At 28.7% G+C, this 24,912-nt stretch overlaps 1 long non-coding RNA gene across 1 annotated transcript in view; it reads right to left on the bottom strand.

Moving 5' to 3' along the window:
- Nucleotides 1-24,912, bottom strand: part of LOC129980551 (uncharacterized) — a 42,854-nt gene that overhangs the window by 13,374 nt on the left and 4,568 nt on the right. The window lies entirely within an intron of this gene.

Below are 24,912 nucleotides of genomic sequence, written 5' to 3' on the forward strand. Positions count from 1 at the left end.
AAATACATTATAAAACCGATGAAAAGATCATTTTCGATGATAAATTTAACTTAAAGACGTACATCAATATTGCAGCATTGAAGAAAGACAGTTGAATTTCCGTGGGCGAATGGTCATGGCACTGAGCTCATAGTCAAGAGACCGTGGGTTCGAATCCCGCTAGAGACAATACAATTAATAGTATATGTAAATATTTAATTCCTTGATTTTATGTTTTCCTTTATTTCATGTTCCAGAAGATACTGGACATTTCTTTAGTTTATCAGAACAAGTGTTCTGGACTTTTCTTACTGTCTCCAGAAAAGTATTCTGGAACTTTCCCTGCTAGTATAAAAGCAGAAGATTCGTCAGTCACTGTGTTCTGAGTAGGGAATTCAGTTAATAAATTGGTTTAGCTCTACCTCTTGTGTGTGTCATTGCGTTCCACACTAAAGCATCTACGTGACAATATTACAATACAGTGAAGAATTTAAATAGTTTGTGAGTTAAACTGACAGACTGCTCTAATTTCTTCTGCCGAGCACATTTTTTTAAATTTATTAATACTTTTTAAAAAAGGTTCTCTATGCTTATTTTAATGAAAAGGCACCAGTAATACCTACTTATGAATTCAATTTATTACTAATGATAATCTTAGAGGTCTCGTGCTTTTATTTCATCGAAATATACGGTATAATATTTTATGCCCAATCCCATTAATTATTGTTGTATATTTAATGCGGGTAACTAATTAATTATATCTAATGTAGGTAATTAGCGCTTTGGAATAATAAAACATCACTCACCCATTTAATCGTTCATATAAATTCTGATTACAGTTAGGAGTTCGTGTCGTGATAAAATTTACCACTCAAAGGAAATAGTCCGCAAACGAATACCATTTTCGCTTTTACCGAAAGTTTATATTCATCTTTATCAATTCTTCCATTAATCAAATAGTAAAACGCTTATATTCATTCATTTGACGAGTTTTGACATATCTATGCTTTTATCTTTCCTGTCTTTCTACTAACGTTCATCAGAAGAGAGATAGAACACTGCATGATTGAGGAAGTTGAATAAATTTCAGTCAATAAATGATTCCTAGATAGATGCTTTATTTATTTACGCATTTCCCATTTTAATGTGAGATTAAAAAGATGCCCAACATTATGTTACAATGAATTTTTACAATATTTTCTTTCTCGTATATGTAGTATAGAGAAAGCATATTAATCATCAAAAAATTGAAACTCGAGATTTTGAAGAATCTATGTTTTTTAGACCTCTCTGAGTTCTAAATACATGTTTGGGAAATGTCCGTGAGTCTGTCTGTGACAAAGATAACTCAAAAACGCTTAGATGGTTGAAATTTGGTATATGGTATTTACACCAAATTTGCAGATTTTTATGAAATTTTGAGTAAAATCTTGTTCAGATGAAATCTGTCAGTTAAGGTTGATCGAATATAAGTTTCAAGGGAAAATAGTTTTTATGGACAAACCGTCATTAAACAATAGAACGTCTTAATGATATGCAGTAAAGTTAATTCTAGAATAAAGCAGGTAGAATGCGAATAGAGAAAATGCGAAAAGATTTACGAGATTTTAAAATACAGCTGATAGAATACATTTTGCATGTATATTTGCGATTTTTAAGTGCCATTAAATTCTATTTTATTTTTAATTATATGCCCTTAAAATTAACTTACAACCTAAAAATTAATTACTTACAGTTAAAAAGTAACTATCTATAAAATTTTACACATATTCCATTGCTAAGTTTAATTAAATTCCAGGGCACCTTTCTGTTCTTTACTTTCTCATAAACATGGTATATACAGGAAGTATAAGAATCGTCAAAAAATTCGAACTCCAAATTTTGACGAAACTCCACGTTCTAGACTCCCTGAGTTCGAAGAACACACTTTTTAAAAATGCCTGTTCATGACAAAGAATTCAAAAACGTTTGATCTAAAAGAATGAAATTTTGTATACGGCTTTTACGCCAAATTGGCAGATTTTGATCAAATCCTGAGTAGAATCTGTTCAGTGGAAATCCGTCTGTCCAGGTGTTCGAATATAAGTTAACACGATAATTACAAACAGGAAAGAGCTAGACACATACAATTCCGCACACAGATTAAAAATCTATAGAGTAGACACTTGTCAAAGTTTGAGCCAAAACTAATTATGGGTTTACTGTCTGTATGTCTGTACTTTCAGAAATAAGTAAACGCGATGATTCAAAAATGCAATGGCTTAAATATATCAGATTTGAGAAGCGATTTTGTAACTACGAGAACAGTTTTGTGTTAAATTTTTGTTTCAATCGGTTGAAAACAACATGTCTAAAACTCAACTTCGATATGGGGATACTATTAACAGCTTGCCAGGGATTAATCGCCAAAAAATTCGCCAAGGGTCACACGATAGATTCAGTAAAAATGCTAAATGACGTCGAAAGTAAATATTTCGTAACCATTGTACGCCAATGCCATGTAAGGCTTCTCTGACATGACAAGTTTAATGGAGAGTATGCTAGAAAGTTTTGGGGAGACAACTCGATTTGGTTAAGATATTTTATCTTCAATACCCCATTTTAAATACAAAGAAAAAAAAATTGCATCACCATTGAGGTGTGGAAGCCAGACTTCCGAAGAAGATCTGCAATACCGATAGCGTCTCAATTTAATGAGGCGTAGCATCTAAATCATGTAACTGTTTAACGGGACTTATCTGTGTTTCTAATTTGCGTAGGGTTTTACTTAATTTCAATGCACGGCACGTTGAGTGTCCCTCCCATTATTTTTATCGCTGCTAACCTTTGAAATATATTTCTAATTTTAAATCGTTACATTTTATCTTTTTAGTTATGAAAATAGCAACATTTGTTTGAAACTTGAACAGACTTTGTTGCAATGAAATCACAAGATGACTCTAAGATTGTATTTTGTTGTTTTGAACATGATATTATAACGGAGAAAAATTAACTAAAGTTTTAAAATTTAGCAGAACGTATCTATTTTTTCTCACAATCCGAGTTGGATTTTGGGAAATTTCAATGCACGGCATGCATGGGCACGCCTTTTATATCTATTGAAAGTTTGAGATGATAATTCTCTTCTTTAAAAAATATCATGTTTTTTTTTTTTTTTTTTTGATGAAAAAAAAATAATGCTAATTAAATTATTTACACGAAACTTCAGCAGAAATCGTTAGATGATGATTTTGAATGCAATTCTGAAATAAGAATTCTAAAAATTATATTGTATTGTATTGTCTTTAGCATAATACTGATAAATCAGCCGGAGTCGACACCACAAAACTTTCTCGCTTATTCTCTTTCAAACTTGTCATGCCACTTGCATTCCATTGGCATATAATAGTGACGAAATATTAACTTTTGACGTGAATTTCCATTTTTACTGAATCTGTGGTGTCATCCTTGGCGAGTTCTTTGGCGATTAATCCCTAGCATACTGCTAATAGTATCTGAAAGTAGAATTTGTGTTTTACAGGCATATTTTTTCCAACCGAATGAAACAACAATTTGACACAACCTGCACTTTTGTAGTCACAAAATGCCACACCAAATCATACCGTTTTTTAGCTATCGCGTTTGCATGTTTCTGTAAATACCGGCAGACGGCCACCCCATGGTCGGATTTAGCTCAAACTTTGATGCGTATCTACGCTATAGATGTTAAATGTGTGTACAGGATTTTATTTATTTATGTAGCTCTTTTCTTTTTGAAGCTATCGTGTTAAATTGTATTTGAACAGTCGAACAGGTAGATTTCCTCTGAACGGATTTTTCTCATAATCTGATTGAAATCTACAAAGTTGGTGTAAATATCGTATATTAAATTTCATTCGTTTAGCTCTAAACGCTTTTAAGTTAACTTTGTCACAAACAGACAGATGGACATTTTTCGAATAATATATGTTTTTCGAAACTCAAAATATATAAAACGTGGAGATTAGTCAAAATCTCTTGCTCGAATTTTTTTGACTATTACTATACTTTTTCTGTACTACGTATAAGAGAAAGTAAAAAGGTATAATCGGTGTGATAATTTAACGGGATTTATTTATAGTTTTAACATACTTTAAATGCCAGCGTGCTTGTATGCCCCTTCTCTAATTTGTTGCCTTTAAGATTTCGTAAAAAATAATCGAATAACCTGTAAAAAATTTCAACTGAATTTGTTGTATTGCTTTTAAAAGCAATCACAAAATAAGGATTCAAAGGATTGTTTTTGAAAATCTTCAAAATAATATTACAGCTGGAAAAATTTTAATTTTTGTGCGAAATTATCTTAATGTCGAAGAAATAGTTTTAATTACATAAATCGTCTGCATCAGTGACATTCCTACAAAACTTCTGCGGCACCATATATGTTTTTACTGCACTAATTGAACAAGTTAAAACTTTATTTTGATTATAACTTTATATTGCAGTTTTGAAAACTGGCACGTTAAACCTCCAGTTTGTCTAAAGATATTTTAATTTTTTTTTCTGGCGTGGTGTAATATAAAAAATTGTAAATCCTAATAAAAACCCTTTTCATGTTTCTGTTACATACCGAAAATCAGTCATCTTCACTTAATGAATAAAATTTATCAATAATATCTATGCATTTTTAAACCATAATTTTTGGCATATGTTCAGCATTTTTAATGGACCATTAAGAATGCATGTTCTAAGATTTGAAAAGATAATAAAACGCTCAGTAAAATCTATTTTAAACAATACTCACGTAACCAAGAAAAAAGTTGAATTTAAAAAGAATTCAATTTAAACTTTGAATTAAAGGCCATTCTGTAAGCAAATAAATAACGTTTTGCAATCTTTGATATTCGCTTTCTTGGCAACGACGAAATAACTGGACAATGACAGAAACATGAGATAATGTAAGGAAGGAAAGACTGAAAATAAAAACAATATTGTGAAGCAAAGAAGTAGGGGAAAATTGAAAAAAAAAAAAAGTTGGAAGAGAACGCTGAAAAACAATTGTAACTTCCATTAATCTCGCCAAAAGTGACATTTTAGCTGTATAGCATACAGAATAAGATAGAGAGAGGCTTCTGAAGAGTCTCTATTGATTCAATAAATCAATGTTTCTTAACGGGATATAATGACAAAAATAACAAGAACACAAGAAGCTAAAAAAAATTGAATCATTGAAACCACAATAAGAAAATGATATATATTTTAATTTTAAAAAATACAGTATCGGTCATGTTAAAAATGATTAAGTACGTGAAAGAGATAATTTGTAATCAAATAATAATTCCCATGTGTTTTTATTTCTTGTCCTCTCGCAGTCGGTCTTTCGAGCCATTCTCTTCAAATAATACACTAAGGGTTTTTTTTTTTTTTTTTTTTTTTTTTGCCTTTTTAGCTATATTTTGGCAATTAATTTCGAAATTTATCCGTCAGGCACATTTTTTCAAAATCACCTTTGTGATAAATGACAGGTTTATTTTAATCTCTTTTTATCTCACAAATAAAAAGTATTTTGATACTTATAATTTTAAACTTCAAAATTTATTGGAAAAAAAGCGATTGAAAAAAAATATTCAAGTTAATGCAACAAAAACTTTTGAGGAATGTTAAAAGAACGCAGAAATCATATGAATATTTTAAACATTCTACAGATAGCCCAGTAGAAATAGGTAACAAATGAAGCTTCTGTGTTCAAACAAAGCAAATTTCCGGTTCATTTTTTTTTTTTTTTGCAAGCAAATATTTATACTATTTAAAGAAATCTTTTTTTGCCTTTCTAAAGAAGTGCAACTTGAGAATAAGTAACTATAATTACTTGAGATATAATGGTATCTAAGAGGATGATGACTAGAAGAACAGACTAACAGAATTTGTACTTGTCCTGTGCGTGAATCATTGTAAGTGGTTTTTCATCATAATTCAAACAAAAATTGAAAGGTGTGTTTTCTGAAAGTTCTGCTTTTAGTTAGCATATAAGCTACTAGATTATAGTCCTCCATTATCATTCTGCTTTTTTTTAATGATTTCTTTCAGGTAAGGAAAGATAGGGAGAGGGGGGGGGGGCATGATTCAAACAAAACTTTGCCGCACTATCAAGAGTTCGAGATATATATTTTAACCCGCACTTGATATTAGGAATCAATGATATTAGAGAGACTGCTGCTTATAACCATTAAGAAGGGGGGGGGGGGAAGTAACGAGAGTTTTAAATTTGGCAAGATCCTTCTATTAAGACCTTCTCATTACTTTCCTCTACAAAATATCATGGATCGGTCTCAGTTAGGTCTCATGGAAATGTATGAGAATGAGAATGAGAAATGAATCAATAAATAACAATAAAAAAAAAGAAGAAAAAACGAGAGTTATCGTTCCAAAACTTTTTCGTATACTTCCCAGCAATAATTACTTAATAATTACTAAAAGCGTACCTTTGGCTATAAATAATTACGAAAGAACCTACAAGAGCGCGATCTTAGGTGATTGATGTACCCAATCGGTTTTAAAACCGTATGTAATTTTTTTATGGACCTACTGAAATATAAATTTGACATAGAACTACAATTGTAATCACAAAATTATACTTCATAATTTCTATATTTAACTCATTGAGTTTTGGTGTGATAGTTTTTCACGTTCTTACAGAAATACAAACAAAAGGTCAACCCCTGATGAATTTGATTTCAAATTTGAGAAATATCTACATTTTATGCGATACATTTGTGTAAAAATTCTTTCTATCTAACTCGTTTCGTCTTATAGTTACTGTATTAACTTGTATTCGAAGAATTGGATCGATAGAGTTTTCTGGGCGGATTCAAAAATTGATAGCAATCTACTCAAATTAAATATCAATACTGAATATCAAAATTTCATATGTCTAACTCAATATTTTTGAGTTATCTTTGTTCTCAGACAGACACATTATAAAAATGTGTTACTCAAACTCAAGGAGGTCGGAAACGTGGAGATCAATCAAAATCTCGAGTTGGAATTTTTTGACGATTACTACAATTTTTCGTATGGCATACAAGAAAAAGTAAAATTTTAAAACCTGTGCATTCAACAAGTGCAAGTTGACAATTTTCGGTGTTATTTTTTTCTTACACTTTTTATGTATGGCATATAAGTAAATAGATCTTGGAGGATAAACTGAAATAAAAAAAAATATTCTAACCATAAGTAACCGGGTCATCTACCACCCAGAGAGCATCTATAAATGCATAACACATTGTAATGAAATCTTAAAGCAAAGTTAATTTTATTACTTTTGCAAAACTGAATTAAAGAACCTGATAAATGCTGTCTTGAGTTTCCGTTGAAATCATGTATTGAGGCTACACTAGATGAAGAATCTTAGCTACGGAGTTCTATCATATTTATGATTGTCTTTCTCTTTTCACATACTGGTAGCTTCTTTTGACATTGATACTGAAAACAAGATGTGGTGCTTACAGGAATAGGATCCAACTCCGCGCACTCTATACATTCAAGATGAGGGTAAATTCCTAAATATCCCGCGGGGAGACTAGGAATCGGGGTGGAGAATTTCCTACCACTGTTCGGAAGGGGAGGTGTCGGTGGCGGTGCTAGTGGCAGACGAAAGCGGGTTTTCGAACGCTTCAGTGCCGTTATTAGAGGAACGACGAACATTTCTGACGCGCGTGCTTTGAGCTCGGGTAGTCGGTTGAATGACCCTCGATTCAAAGGAATTCTGAGTAGGATTTTATCTTCCGGAAACAATAAATGGAGCTATAAATAATTCATGGAAATATTTCACACGGTTTTTCTTATTTTATTTTAGAGGCATTTGAAAATCCGTTGGAAGTATTTTCATCTAATAAAATTCAATATAACAAAAATTATGGACAGATTTGTATAAAATATTCGCAAATCCGTTGCTAACATAGTTAAATTATAGTGGCGGTTCCAGAAATAGATGAAATCGAGGAACTGGAATGGTTGACGCAAGAATGTGAGTTGAGAAGTACAAAATAAAGTATAATATATTTAATAAACACAACTTGATAACTATTGAGACATATTTTATAGGTATATTCATCGGAGGATGTATGCCCATTGGTGTGAGTCTTCTGGATTGGACCAGTACCTTACACCATCAACTTTATTAAATATTAGCCATCGTGGCGACCAGAAATTTTGCCAGATCGATAAAACTTTTGAATATTTTATATAATTTGGTCTATTAAGAGTTTATTCAGCAAAATATTTTTAAGCTTCAAATTTTGATAGTCACTACCTCATACTATTACAGAAGACTTACTATATTCTTTTCATAGTACTAAATATCTCCCATTAGGACCTAACTTTAAATTGAAGCGAAAGGGATAAAACTTCAATAAATGTAAAAGATTTTCTTGATGAAACACATATTTCAAAATATAAGCACATAAAATTGAATCCTGCAGCGATATAATATTATTCTAACCACAGAAATTTTTTAATAATTTATGTTATATTTCAAAGAATTATTCTATAAGAAATTTTCTGATTCATTACAAAATTAAGTTTTATCTTAAAAAACAAATGCTATTAATAAAATTTTATTCTAATTCTATCAATTAATGTATATTGGAAAACATATATAAATTCTAAATTTTATACAGTTGTTTACCCTATAAATTAGATTCATTAAAAGCATTTTGATAATCTAACGTTTTAATCTTCTGCGATTAAAAGCCTGACCGAGTTATAAAGCTTTTAATATCATTATTTTAGGGCAGTCGAAAATTCTATTATTTTTGACAATAACTAATGGAGAAAAGTCCAAGCCTTGAATGGCGTATTTTCTTCAAGACTGACGATGGAAATGCCTAAAATCATGCATGTTTATACGATAGCGATATTTAAACCTTCATCACTCAGCCAGTTTTAGTCACAAAAAAGTGGATTCTTTTAAAATATTAATGTTCCAAGAATATTTTATTGAACATGACACACAAGACTGAAGATATGTATAAAAATTTAAAATTTGTAATTCATCAGAACATTTGTAAATTCAAACTGCATGAAATATAATTTACTTCATTTCAAAAATTTTTATATTTTCGTATTCGTACAGATAAAGTACAGTAATCGTCAAAAAATACGAACTTGAGATTTTGACGAATCTCCACGCTTTAGACCTCGCTGAGTTCGAAAAAACATTTTTGAAAGATGCACATCTGTCGGTGACAAGATAACTCAAAAACACTTTGAGCTAGACAGTTGAAATTTATTATTCTGTCTTTACTCCTAAGTTGTAAATTTCTAACAAATTTTGAGTAAAATCTGTTTAAAGGAAGTTCGACTGTCCGTCTTTCGAATATAAATCAACATGATAATTACAAAACGAAGAGAGTTAGATAGATGAAATTCGGTACACAGATTTAAAATCTATAATGTAGACACCTATCAAATTTTGAGACAAATCCACCTACAGGTTGATTGTCCGTCGGTCTATACTTTCAGTAATATGCAAACGCGATAACTCATAGATTCAATGACTTAAGTATGTCAAATTTGGTATGGGATTTTGTGAATAAAATTTCAGTTTTGTGTCAAATCTTTATTCCAATCGGTTGAGAAAAACGTGTCTAAAGCACAAATTCGATTTTCAGAAACTATTAGCTGCATGCCAGGGGTTAATAGCCAAAACATTCGCCAAGGATAACACGATATATCGAGTAAAAATGTCAAAACGAGTTAGCCAAAAGTCAACATTTCTTAACTGAAATATTGAGTAATATAAAACTGAATTATAAAATTGGTATACAATAGTATACCAACGCCAAGCAAGGCGTTCCTGACATGACAAGCTTATTAGAGAATATGCAAGAACATTTTGGAGAGATCCTTTCCGTTGGTTTTTACATATATGCATATTACTAAAGGTTCAAAATTAGCTTTGGGCTCTAACCAGAGTGGTTATCCTGTATATATTAAACCATGTTTGTCTTAAATAAAACTGAATTATTGAATTAATAATATAAATGTTTTAGGAGGTTGCGAAAAATGTTTTCACACATTTATTTTTTTAAATAAAATATTACATTTCGTATTTATCTCATTTCATACAGAGGCATGCTGAAAATTTCATAATTTCCAGTAAGAAATTAACTGAATCCTTTAATTTGATCTTTTCTCCAATGATAGAAACATGCTGATAAAATCTAATTTTTCCCATTCACGCGTAACTTGCTCATGTGGGTTGAATCTTTTGTTTTGTGTGACATAAATTGTTGTAAAATATGCATAAAATATTATTTAAAAATTTATTAAAAATAGAGATTTAATTTATATGCTTAAAAAATTAGCATCATAGAAAAGAAAAAAAATTTTTAATTTTAAGAAAATGTAAAAATTTGTACTGAAATATTTTCGTAAATAATAAAGGAAAATAAACTGAAATGTCGCTTATTTTTAATTAAGTAAAGTCTAATTAAAATTTCAAAAGAAAAATCGCTCTGTGATACGCATTTCTGTCCCCCAAAATATGTATGCACCCAAATTTAGTAGCTCTAGGTCAAACGATCTGGTCTGTAGAACGCAAATACATACAAAATACACACACATACTTTCATCTATATTGTAAGTAAAAATAAAAATAAAGATATATGAACTATAAAATAGACAACTTACTCTGTAACAATGAAAATGTGATTTGCGAATCCAATTTTTAAAGTAAACGCAACGTATTTGCAGTTAGGAATCAGATGTTTATTTCAGGATATTATCAATAAAATAATTAATAAAACTAATAGTCATTATGATGCTTTTAAATAAATAGCGGCATATGTTATTGCATTCTCAGAGAGGAAACCTGTTTAGCTGTAATTTATTGTACTGATTTTATTAAAATAATTTAAAGATAAGATAAGGTAAGGTGAATTTTAGTGTCATTTAAATGCTGCTCAAATTGAGTCCAAACAGTAATCTGAATGTTTAAATCAAAGCACACTTGATTTGAATATCTTGAACTTGAAGAATACTCAACAATGCAATGATGACCTCTGACAATTCTTTAAATTGAAATAGGAAAAAAAGTGCAAAACAAAAAAAGAAAGGTATTAGAAATATCAAACATTGATTAAGAAGAAGAATTTAGGGTATATGGTTTTCATATAATATAAAGGAAGATATATTATATTTCATATAATATAAGAATCAAAAGAAATGAGACAAAGCATAAAATGTCATATTTGGATTCATATGTTATTACAAAAAATATTTTTACTTTAATTGTGTTTACAAAATTTGGAGAAGTTATTTTTCAGTGATCAAATTTTAAAAAATAACAGTTGCTTTTATTGGATTTGTGACTCAATTTAATTTATATTACTATTTCAAATTGAATTGCTTAAAGATTATTTAAAAATTATCAAATTGAATTGCTTAAAGATGATATTGTATCATTTTCGGAAATATGTAATAAATTACAAAAGAATCTTTATTAAAAAAAATAATAAGATATATCTTCTATCACTTCATGCAAAAAAAACAACCTAAGGTAACCTTTTAGTATATGTAAAAAAATTATCAAATGAAATAATTCAGAAAATAATTATGAAACATTAATAAAATTGCTCGGAATTCTTGCTAGCTAGGCGTGTAGGTTTGAAAATTAAGAGATGTTTCTGGAAATATCCTTGATATCGGGTTTCCAAATTCTAGTTCATTCTTACGCAATCCAACCTATATTTTAATTGTCTATAATCAAAAGTCTGTTTTCATCCATTTTAAAATTAAAAAAAAAAAAAAAACCTCAGGTAAATATTATGTAATAAAAAATATTATGTTATATCGACGTAATAAATCGTTTTGACTGTTCATTTATTCAGAAGTGAAGAAACAAATCGAAGAATGATATAGTTTTGATATTTAAGGTATTCGTTGGCTCGCTGATTTGTAAAATAGAAAAAAAAAGCTTTGCTGCATTTAACTGTAATTTAACATTAAAAAGTTACATTTTTCAACAATCTAAGCTATTAAATCTTCACACGCATGCAAAATATATAAAATACTCTCTCAAAATATATATAAAAATACTTTCTGCAAGACATATTCAGCCGCACTGAATTGAACACATTTTAGACGATTCAATGATCTGCTATTAATAATTTCTTTTACCAGCCTGATATAATTTATAACAAATTCAATGGGCGGCGAATAAACGAATAGTTAGGATTGTGAACAAGCAAAATGGCTATCTCCAAAGACATTTGTGTTCGTATTTGGGATCAAATAACGGATACCTGAAAGGATAAATAAATTGATGCCAAAGGATAAATAAAGTCAGATGGCGAGAATAACACTGGACCCAGACATTGTGGCTGGTGAGAGGAACAAATAATACCGAGATAGCAAATGAGTGCTTCCAGGAAGCGAAAGTCGCCAAACGGAATGAGAATGAAAGCGAAAATTGAAAGTGAGAAATATGAATCTTTGTACATTAATGGATGGATTTAAAGCGAAATTCCGACAATTACGTATAAAAACTTTTTTCCTAAAATTAGATGTTTTATGATTTTTTTGATTTTTTATGAGAACGGCATATTTTGAGAAAAATAAGTACTGTTTCCTTGAAAAAAGAACTATTTTTTAAGAACTAAGCTTACCATAGGAACCAAAAAAGACATAATCATTAATATTATTACTCAGTTATTCAAATTCCCATAAAAATTTCAGCTAAATCTGTAATTAATAAATGGAAAACTCGATAAAAAAATTGTCTTTTTTAAAAAAAACTGACTACCTATAGAAGAATATATTATTTAACAATAACGAGACAATTACTATATTAATTAAATCTGTCTCCCTCTCTTTTGAAAAAAAAAATTGAAATTTGGATTATCATAATATTTTGTTAATTATGCCCCCTTTTATTTCATTTAGAATTTTTATACTAAACCATTATATTAGTATTTTTTACTACTATAATAGTATTTTTATACTAAAACCACTGAAAATGTCAAAAATTTTAAGAATAACTTAAGTTTTACGTATTATGCGAAATAAAAGTAATTAATTCGAAAGATATGAATATGAATAATAAAAATAACCTAAAAAACTAATAAAAATAATGTATTCATACTTTTACTTTTACAAATAGCAATAATGTATTCATACTTTTACAATAAATTATTTTAATCAAGATACAATCCTTTTACTCTACCACACCATTTGATTGTCAACCCTTCGGCATTGCAGTATTGCAATCACTTGAAAAATGAAGGATATACCTTTCAGTTCTTTTAAACCCCATTAAATAATTACTTTAAATCAATAAAATAAATTTCAAAAGATATGAAACAGGAATTTCAAATAACAGTACCGAAGCTACAATACCAAAATTCAGCTCAGAATTTTGGTATTGTAGCTTCATCTTGAAATAATTAATAACAATGAAAGAAAAAATTGAGCAAAAAGGAATCTGTTATCATTGAAAAGGTAAAAATAAAAAGGTAAAAGGTAAAAAGACAAAATTTCAATTAATTATTTAATTAATTGAATAGTTAATTAACTTTTGAAATTTGAGAAATTGACCCTGTCGTTTAAAAATGTATATATAATTTTTTTACTGTTATTCCTTATTTGGATAAACAATTCGTACATTGATAAGACCATAAATTGCTATTATTCAATTGATTTAATTTTATATTACTAATCAGTTCTTACAGAAAAAATTTTCCGCATCAGCGAAATATCTGATCAAAAAATTCTACGTTTCCCATTTGACATTTTCTTATTTCTGTCTTTCTTAAAAGGAGATTAAAATTTCGTGAAGAGATTGATTCACACTTCAATTCATAACATTGTGTATTTCTGGCAACAAAGAGAACTGGAGAGTACTGCAAGCCTCCGCCAAAGTACCTTTTTCAAGTAAATGGGCATTCAAGTTATTAACAAGTATATACATTCATTCATTAGAATTTATAAGTATGTCCAAAAAATTTGAAAATATTGTAATTTTATTTAATATTTAAATGCTGCTGCGAATAAATTGATATATCTGACATTTTATCTTATATCTCTATCTATTATTATATCTATATACATTTTAAAAAATGTCTTTGGTTCTTGAGAATGTTTTCCTACAGATTGATGCATTAATTAGCGATAAAAAATTTGACATTCATTTCAAAACCGCTTCATCAAATCAAAATTGCATACAAAAAAAAGGATCTCATTCATTAATATTTACACTAAAACACCTTTTGCAACCCTCCTTTAAGCAATAAATAATGAAATAAAAAAAAGAATCCGATTGTAAAAATTGATTGAAGTGAAAAAAAATTATCTGTAATTATTTAGTACTATGATATTAAAGTAATCTCATAATCTAGGAAAACACCTTCGAAAGGTCAAAAACATTGGCTTACAGTTTAAGTGTCGGAAATTTATATTTAAAGCTACCATTATTTATATTAACTTTTGAAAGTAATACTAAAGATAAATCTAATATAATCTAAAGCATGTTAACTGAAATAAATACCAATTGAAATAAATTATATAACCTAATTTATGATCATTATTTTATCTATTCCATTATTTTATTTAACGTGTTACTCAAGAAAAAATATGAATAGAGACCATACCTTACTTAACGCGATTTGCACTAGACAGATGAAACAACCATTCTACTTATTATGCTCGACACGTTTTCTCCAGATTAGGCATTTTGAAGCTCTGAAATTATGTATCACTGCTGGCCATTTATCGACTTAAAACTACGTTATTATGTAATTATTTTACTATATTAGAGTAACGGTTTCTGGCAGATTATATCTAAGTTTCCCTTTAATTTTCGGCAACGTATGTTTATTTTACCTACTTAAATAATAAATTCAGCAAAAATATTAAGTGTAAGCAACAAAATGGATGAAACTGTTATATTTTTACGCAAAATTGATTAATAATAATGTTTTATTTTATCACAGAAAAATAAATATGATGATGAAGTATAATTGGCCAATTAATTTGGATGGAGGATTATTTTTAGCTTGAGATTTCTTAATTCTATGAATTCGTATTTAAAAAAAAAATCAGATAAGTGAATAATAACGGAAATGTTAAAAATAATTGAATTTTGAGGAATCTGGTGACTTTCAAGATATATATATATATATAGCTTTCTCAAAGCTAACTAGAATACTTTTACTTTTTGATTTAAATACTTCAATTAAAAAAGTAAAGGTTAATTTAATTAAATGTAAAAGCTAAGTCGGATGCATTTTTATAATTAAATTACAAAGTAAATTCTAGATAGGAAACCAAAAAGTTCAAGTGCATTAAGTTCGCTTCCCCTCCACCCCTCGTTTCAACATAGTATAATCATTAATAGCCGGCGTCCTGGCATAGGGGTAGCGCGTCTTCCCGGTGATCTGGCGTCCTGAGTTCGAATCCCGGTTTGAGCATGGTTGTTCTTCCGTTGTTCTATCTGTGAGATGTGTGAATGTGCCCTCCTGTAAAAAGGGGTTGTGCAAGCGAATGAGTGATGCGTGAGTAGCAAAGTCGTCCTCTTGGCCCTAGTTGGCGCAACTATAAAAACAAGAGACGCTCCCCCACCGGCTTAAATCGCTGTCTTCGTAACGGTGGGCCTGTCCATGGTAAGTGCCATAAGAAACAACACAACAACAATAATCATTAATAAAAAGAATAAATTTAATACTCCGTATCATTTATATTTCACCATTTTCCAAGTCAACGTCATCTCATCTTATCAATTAAGATAACATATTTTTAACACGTTGCCACCGAATACATTTTAAATATAATAATAAAGTAAGAATTAGTTCGTACGCGTTAATTTAATCGCACGAACTTGGGAGTGAGTACATTGGATTTCCTGGCCTTTGGTTGCAATAGTATTATTATTATTTCTTTCTAAAATATAAATTACATAGTTTTTGGTACATTTTTTTAAAGGTCGGTTCGAACAAGGTTATCAGATCCGCCTATTTTATTTAAATTAACACAATTTAAGAATAACTGTCTCTTTATAATGAAATAGTGTTTTCAGTGGAAAAGCGAAGACACTTCCTCTAAATGTGTTCGCTTTTCTTTTCAAATGTACAGTCGAATCTTTATATGTCGAGTTGAAAAGTTCGATTTAAAAAAAAAAAAAACTCAACCTATGAAAATTTCAATATATAGAATTACAAATTCTCGACCCAGGAAAGCAAATTTTTTAATTTTTTTATTCCAGTATATTTTACATTGACGAACTATTTTATTTCAAAAAAGATTTTAGAAAATAAACGGCCAAAGAAATTTATATTTGAAAACTTTGAAATGCATACGTAATTTGCTTATTTGAAGAAATAGGACTTATAATAAAACTACAATTCCTGTTTCCTCCAACTCTTTCAAAGATTTTAGCAACAAAATCACAATTTTTTCTTGCGATGTTTTTAATTTTAATCCTAATTTATATATCTTTTATTTAGGTGAAATTCTCACCCGCTCTTTAAAGATTTCGATACTAAGAAAAAATAAAGAAGTCGAAACTTAACACAAAAAATCTCGACCTAAACTGAATTTAAAGCAATTGAGGAAAGCAGTTCATGGAATAAAAGCTAAAAATAATATGTGACTTATTTGCAAGTGTTTATTGTTTGTTCGTTTCCAATCGTTGGGTTTTATGAGAATTTTTAATTCAATAAGAATTGGCGAAACAGCTATTATTCCTTATTTCGTTAGTATTCTGTTTTATGGATGAAATCTATTAGCAGTTCTTGACTGCAAAAGTTCAAATAATTTTTTATGGTAATTTTTTTTTGATATATAGAGATTTTATTCTTTAAACAGAATATGTCTTTCTAATTAAAGTTAAAATTCCCGAGAAAGGTTCGAGAAATAGATACTTTTGATATAAAGACTAGGCTGTATAGTAACGAGTTTTATAAAATAAATAAGCATGGAAACAATATATTGAGCCGCAGATAAAATTTCTTTATGGCAAATGTTCTATCAAGCGTTTATAGTTTGCTTCGAAATTCGTAACTCCTCAGAATCTTAATAATGCATTTGAAAATAGTGAAATATATTAGATTTTTCAATATTTCATTCTGACTTCAAAAATCAACATTTTTTTTTATCTTCAAACATTAAAAAGTAATGAAATGCTTTTATTGGGGTTTTTTTTAATATGGAAAATAAAAAGTTACTTCGCGAAATGTATCTTTTATTAAACCAAAAACGTTTTAATGCTCTAACTGATCATCTGTTTTATTATATTACTGTTGAGTTTGACAGTATATTGTTGTCCATTCATAGCCGATTATTATTATTATACTCTGACAATTGCAGAAACGTTGACACAAAGTTGGTTATTTATTACTTTAACCAGGATAATATCGGATTCAGGTACGCAAGACTTTCCTTTATATTTTAGTAAATAATTAGTAAAAAAAATTTTGAAATGAAAGGCCTGAAAAATATTACATAAAATCGATTTCTATGATATTCTCAAGATCATTTAGTGAGGTATATTAATACACATGAAATTAAAGGCATGACGAAAGATGAGGAAAAAATGAAAACATTTTTTTTAAAAAAGTGTCTTGCAATTCAAAATCATTGTAACGAGATTCATTTTTTTTACCGGAATTTCATATCTAATTACTACATCGAGCTTAACATGTAACATTATTTAATTATTGATTAGCTTTAGTAGTGAAATTATGTAGATAATGCGAATTTGTTGATTGCTCATTTATGTTGATACAGGAATTTTATTTATAAGAAACAATTATCTTATTGGTAATTTTTTTTTCATTCCTAAATTTAATATTCAATAACAGAGGAAATGATTTCGGAATTTTCCTTTTCTGACCATGTTACATTTTGTTAAATGTGTATCAATCATATTTACTTGCATATTTTCTATATTCAACGTCTCATTTAAACGAATTTTTGTTACACACGATTACTTATTTATTGATTTTTTAATAAAAGCAAATAATGCATATAACTTTCAGACACAGTTTGTTTCTGTTTTGAACACTTAATGAAAAAATTTAAAGCCCATGCTTCTTTCATCCATTTGCATTCTAGAAACGAAACAAGTAAGGACAAAAAGATTAAAAATAAATTAATGAGATATTATTGCCCGATTTTTTCAGAGTACATCCTCTTGTTTTTACATATAGATTGGAAATATAGGTATGTACTTAGAAATTTTGGATATTATATACTGAGAATATAATTTTTTTCATACTGAACATGTGCTTTACAAAATAAACAAGATATCACATTAAAAAAAAACTCCTATTTCATAAATATATTATGAATATGTTAGTGTTTTCTTAGTGTATCAATATGTAAAGTATTATTACTTTTTGAAATCCTAGAATAAAATTTGTTTTTAATATCTGTAAGAAAGGACTTTCTATTTCGTTATGAATACCATAATTTAATCGTAAAATAAGTATTAAAAACTTTTTTGTCAGTTTTTAAAATTTCAGTGTCAATTTAATAGAGCAAACAAAAAGAGAAAAAAAATTCCCATAAAATTTTATTTAATGAAAGAATGTTTTTCAAGCATTACTTGTATTACCGAATAAGAGTTAAATAATAAAAATATTACGGAATATTTCAAGTGGCCTTTATTACTATGTAACTCAATTTAATCATTTCAATTATGATAATTCCATTTATTTAGAGAATTAAAAAAAGCCAGCTGAAAGGTTACTGCTAAATATATATAATCAATACATTATTATATTAATGCTGAAGTTCTAGTTAAACATCTTATAAATCAAAAAATTTAGCATTAATTTTCCAATGTGGAATATAGCAAAAAATATGTATAAAATTGCAAGATTTAAACAGTCTAACTAAATAAAAAGGTTTGACACAATATGAACAATACAAGTGAAGTAATTTTTTGATTAATGAATGTAGCTTTCAGATAATGACTGAAATAAGCATGAAATCAGTTACTTTAGTTACTTAGAATGGAATGTTAATTTTTTTTTTTATTCTAAAGGAATGAAATTCATATGTAATTTTCTTATCCATATTCATTATGATTCTTCAAATAAGTGTTGTCCCTGCTGGTTACTATACAAATGGAATTTCGGAAAATACTATAAAATATACCAACATATTTGACAGAATTTAAGAAAAGAAGCATCTTTTTGAACTATTTAAAATTTGCATTTTGTAACCATTTCTAAGTTTGTGTGTGCGTGTATTTAATGTAATTTTTGCATGTTGTAAATACATATAATAGTTAAATATTCAAAATTTAGTTAAAAGAAATTAAACACTTCTGAATTTCTAATTTCATTCTTTATTTTCTTACTTTCAAGGGTTGACAGGAATTTCTAAACATTTCCGCTTTCGCTTCATTTCTACTAAACTATTTATATTCACTCATTATTGAAATGCATTTTTAAAAATCTTGCTTGCATTTACCTTTGTGTTGTGCTTTTTTAATGGTTTATTCCATTCCGGAATTGAAATTGTTACTGATGAATTGATTTTTTTATTTGATTATAGCATATTTATTTGTTAAAACATTTACCTGGAGTTTAAAAGAAAGATCCATCATGTTGAGTTATATGCAATTAATAAAGAGATAAAGATGCATTACATACTAATGAAACAGCTGCTCTGAAAAATTTACTAAATAACGTTAAAGTAATTCTTTGCAGAAGGTCTATTTCGTAATGTTAAAATTAGAAAAACCAACACTAAAATAAGAATCCAAAATTATGAAGACCCGCTATGATTATGAAGAACCACTAATATGTGAATTTATTTTTTCTTTCGAAGTATGGGAGTCGAAAAGACGTAAAGATAAGAATTTTTTAAAATACTATATGAAAAAAAAATGATTATTTTTTCCCTTTATGATTGCAGAATCGTTTAAAATATATATCTATTCCCATCATGAAAAGTATGTATGTGTAGAATTTCTAATTTCCTCTGATTTTTTTTTCTCATTAGGTTATAAAACATTCAAGAAGGATATATAGATAGTGGTTTGCATATTTTTAGAAGGATTTCGTTCAAGAATATTTTACAAAAAAATTATGTTTTCGGAAAACATTCCTTGCGACAGCTTATTATTTGAAATGTGAAATAATGTTCATTAGTTTTAAATTTATTCTTCGTTCAAAATGTAGCATAAAACAAGCTGTGTATTGAAGGATATGTTTTTACGTTTGCCAAAGAGAATTAAAATTAACAAATGAATTACAAAAAATGTGAATCCATGAATTAAAAAAGAAGTGAAGCACAATAAAGTGAAATTCTGAAAATAGCTGAAACCACATTTGCGTTTTTAAAGGCTCACTAAAGTCAGGTAGATTCATTTACAAACTGGACATGTGTAAGACCATTTAAATAAAACGACTTTAATATCTGGCAAAGTGACGAAATCATGGACATGAATTTATGCCTAAATGATTCAACTGAAATTAAATATAACTAATAATCTCAACGAACTAGCTAATAGCCAATGGTGGCCAGTATGTAATAATCAGTGGACCTAATGCCGATATTTACTATCATTTAGCGCATGCCGCTTTAGCGTTTATACTGTACTTATTTATTTTATTTTTAGATATTAATATATAATTAATATGCTTCTATCATTAAGGGTTTCTTAAAAAGTCTTTGACAGGATGGTTTTATTTACTTCATTATGAAATTAGACGATCTTGGTAACATGCTATTATCCGGGAATAATGATTGCGTTAGAACTATTCTGCATATTTTGATGCTCCAGATTCCCTCATCAAAGCATTAACTAAAAATCAAAATGTGACAGACATTTAGGCAGCCTTTTTTTAATAGCTTTACGCCTGATTTCTCATTGAGTAAATTAGTCTTCCTAATGGAATCAAGTCTGCGATATCAAAGTGCCATTAAAAGGCAATTGTTTGGGGGGGGGATCGATCTTCTAATTGCACATTGTACTTAGTGTTTCCTCACTTTCTTGAGCAGATAATGAGCAGAATATTTTCTTTTCTTTTAGTTTTGAACAATGGGCGAAAAGAGCGTCATTAAATATTCGACGAAACAATGTAACCAATTTCAATTTCAATGCAAAAACCTAATGTATTGTTGAAAAGAACGATAAAAATATTTTTTAAGAAATTGTCCTATCACATAATATTAAATTGGTATCGTTTTTCTTACTTTTTGAAAGGATGTGAAAGCTACTTTAATTACTATTACTACAATAATATTTTCTAATTTAAATTATAGCAGAAAAATTTACAACTTCATATAATTTTCAATTAATAAAAATTATAGCTAAAATTTCAAAGAAATCATTACGAGATACAAATTTCCGTCATAAAAAATATGTTTAGATCAAATTTGTAGGAATAGGTTTTTCGATCTGCTTCGTAAAGCTTCAATAGACACGTAATACATATTCTTTTTTACTTTATCGTGTCTGAAGTGTACAGAAAGTATTGTTATCGTCAAAAAATTCAAATTCAAGATATAAATGAATCTCCACATTTCAAACTTCCGATTTCGAAAAACACATTTTTGATATCATGTCTGTCTATTTGGACAGATAACTCAAAAATTGCTTTGAGCTAGGCGCATGAAATTTGGCATATGCACTTAAGCCCAAATTTATAGGTTTCGATCAAATTTTGAAAAAAAAATCATTCAAAGGAAATATATCTGTCTGGAGGTTCGAGTATAAGTGAACTCGATTACTGCAAAACCTAAGGAACCAAATAGATAAAAAGTGGTTGACAGTTTCAGTATCTAAAGTGTAGATTCTTATCAAATTCGGTAGCAATTCTGTGAAAGGGTTGATTGTTTGTTGGTCTGTACTTTCGCATACATCTAAACGCAATAACTCAAAAACTCAATGTCTTAAATAAAAAAAAATCAATATGTGATTAGTGGCTGCAAATGCATTCCTTGTTAAATTTTTATTCCAAACGAGAATATGCAGAATAAAATGTTTATAATATATATTCTCATGTTAAATACTAAATTCATGCCAAAGATCTGTAATTCGTAACTATTGTTCGCCAATGCCATGCAAGGAATTTGCAGATTTATCCATGTCCCCAATCTTACATGGGGAAAGGAGGACAAGATTTTTTTATTAGTGATTATGCGAGAATATTTCGGGGAGATTATACATGCTGGCTATTATTAATAATTATACATGAATAAAAGTAATCTACGAGTTTCAATATTCAATTTAATCAACTTCATTAAAAATTTGGAAGAATCGTTGCTTTGGAAAAAACTTGACTTACATCATGATATTCCATATCCCTTATCATATTGACTAATATAGTTTCGTTTCCGTCAATGCAGCTCAAAAGAGCTAATACAAACTCACAGAAACCTAACCTCAATAAGTTAAAATGTTTAATTTCGAGTTCATATAGAAGACGACTATTTTATAATAAAACAAAAATACAGCTTAGGGAAGAACAGAATAGGAAAGTCATTTTTTGTTCCGTAATTCGATAAATAGTTTTTTTTTTTTGTTTTTGTTTTTGCTCGCTTCTTGTAATTCTTCTATTAATATTAACCTAATTCTCACCTGACAGTTGTTTTTTACTCCAAAAGTCGCAAGAATTGATCTGAGATGAACAATTATTAACAAGTTTCACTTAGCTACTGGCGTCATTACTTTTTTCCCCTTGTTTGTATCGTAGATCTTATTTTCTGCTGACTTATTTATTTTTTCACCTTTTGTTCTGCGGTGAAAAACTATTACTCTTTTCATTTTTCTTTCTCTAAAGTACCGGGATACATTTCTTCAATTGTTTCTTCTCTTTGATTGTTTAATTTTATTTTCAAAGGAATGTCTGGAATTTAGATAGCATATAGATTGATTGTTTCACAATATTTTCAAAGTATTTCATTCTTCCATTTCTTTCAATAACTGAATTCAATCAGATGAACTTTTACCTCAAGATTTTTCATTGCTTATTTAATTATGATGAGGAGAGTAAAATACAAATTTTTTAAAATTTCGTTTCGCATTTCCCATCCAAAGACGCACTTGCTTATAAACAAATCAATCCTTTCCAATTTATGATTGTATTTAAATCATAAACTGAAATGGATTAATTTCGTTTTTACGTTTATTTTTAAACTATTTTTTGATATTTCATTTCCAACCTTGTAATGAATTTCTAATGAGTTATTTTATGGTTCGAAATTTACATGACATCGTTTGTGGCTTTTCCATTATTATTTTATTTTTTTATTCCGAATAGCGCCACTGAAAATTTTAGAACACGAATCCACAGCATTGCATGTGGAATATGCTGATTCATTTTAATTTTGGCATCCACTGCGCATCTTGCAATAGGAAAAAAAGTATGACGTCATGGTGCAACACAGTAAGTGTACTTTCAGATTTTACATGGTATTTCCAAGTTAAAGAATCACATGATGTAACTTGAATTGACTGGCTTTAAACCGTTTTATTTTTGCTGCCTTTTAAGACTATTTCTCAAAATCTTAATCCTCAAGATTTGCTTAGTATTAGAATCAAGAATTGTAGAAGCAAAATCGTAACAATCACGATGATGTTTTTAATAGTTTAATATGAAATCCGTTATTAGATATTTATGGCTGAATCAGCTAATTAGCAGTCTTATGAGAAACCGTATAAACGTCCGGGAGCTGTAATAAATCCCAATTAAGATGATATCCAATTAGCACATTCGAACATCAGTTTCTGCTGCTGGTCTCGGGAACTCGTTCCAGGAACACATATTCATCACTGCTTTCAAAGAATTCATTTCCTGCCTTTTTTCAGGGAAACTTTTTTCACTCAGTAGAAAAATGCAAAATAAATAAATATGTAGTTTTTACCTTCTATACTTAGAAGTCTTTCTATGTTTTTTTAAAAAAATTTTTAATGTTTTCCAAGAATATAATTAAATTTAATAAGTAAATAAAGAAATTTTAGCCTTATCTGAGCTTTCATTCGGCATACATAACATCAGTCTGTATGTAACTGTCTAGTTTCACATACGATATGAGATCCTTGATTTTATCATGTAATTTTTTTAATAAATTTTCAAAGCAAAACGAGAAAATTCGGCGTCTGGATGAAGTAATTAAACGAGAATCACCAGAAGACTGGCAGTAGGTAAACCTAGAGAATACAATATGCATTCTTAATTTCAGCGTTGTGTCTAATTTATGAAAAATGATAAGGATGCAAGATATGTTGAGAAAACGAATGAGAAATGTACTCCATGGGCCTAAACTGTCAATGAAGATTGATATTTATTTATTACAGCAAGATAAGCAGGATGCCACTCGTAAATGAACTCTCATGCAGCTACAAGAAACCGAGTTGCAAGAGTTGTTACTCTAAAATATTACATGAGAAATGACTGTCTATAAGCATATGCTGATTGTGTATCCCTAACTTCCGACTTTGAACCAGCAATCCTTGAGGCACTTTATAATCATTCCGAGTCCTAATCCAACCTAAATATGAATTCTGAACATGATAAAATTTCAATTTTGGCTTTCCAATGGAATATTAATATTTCCAGTTTTCCCAAGGGAATGCTGTTATATATTATTCACAATAAGTTTGTCTAATTCATTGGAGAATATTTTATATCATAATGGCAACTCTGCATTACTCTAATACTCAATTTGGTTTTTATTTTTATTTATTTATTATTATTATTTTTTAAAAATAAGTTCAAACTTTCGTCCTATGCTTTTATAAATTTTTTCAATGCATGTTCAACTTGTACTGAGTCTATTTTTCATTTCATCTTCAATCTTTCTTATATTACTTAGAATAGTTTGAATATTATATTGTCTTAAGTAATGATTTTATGATTTTTATTTCTTTACCAATTCATAGTGGGTATTTAGATCATTGAAATTCAATTAAAGGAACATTTATGATCCATTATTACTGTATAGTAAGCATAAGAAAGTGCA

Source organism: Argiope bruennichi, chromosome 8 (genome assembly GCF_947563725.1).
Source record: "Argiope bruennichi chromosome 8, qqArgBrue1.1, whole genome shotgun sequence".
Classification (NCBI taxonomy): domain Eukaryota; kingdom Metazoa; phylum Arthropoda; class Arachnida; order Araneae; family Araneidae; genus Argiope; species Argiope bruennichi.